Below are 520 nucleotides of genomic sequence, written 5' to 3' on the forward strand. Positions count from 1 at the left end.
AAGATTGTGCGCCAACCCCTGGTCTTCTCAGTTGGAATAATAGAGCTGGTAATATCTATCCTGACTTGCACCCAGTCAGTGCTATTGTCTATACCAGGCATGGGCAAACTACAGCCTGCTGGCCATATACGGCCCGAATAGGGATGTTTCTCTGGCCCTTTGGGTGGTCCGCGGCTCTGGCCGTTGCCACCCCGAGCAGTGTCAGGAGAAGGACCCCGCTGGGGGGGGGTGCACCGGCCAGAGCCAAGGAACACATCCCCTGGATGTAAGCTTGCGATGGGAGAGTGAGCGGGTTGTGTGCAGTGACACAGCTCGCCCATTCTCCCATCGCAGGCTCAGATCTGTGATGGGAGAGTGGGTGGAGTTATGCCATCATGACGTCATGTTCAGTGGTGTCATAATAGCATAACCCCACCGACTCCCCCATCGGCTCAGCCCCTTTGTCAAATTTTATTTCAGATCACACTAGTTTACCCCCAAGTTTTTAAAAAAAATAAAGCTGTCACAATAGAGACAATTT

Source organism: Pyxicephalus adspersus, chromosome 1 (assembly GCF_032062135.1).
Source record: "Pyxicephalus adspersus chromosome 1, UCB_Pads_2.0, whole genome shotgun sequence".
NCBI lineage: Eukaryota > Metazoa > Chordata > Amphibia > Anura > Pyxicephalidae > Pyxicephalus > Pyxicephalus adspersus.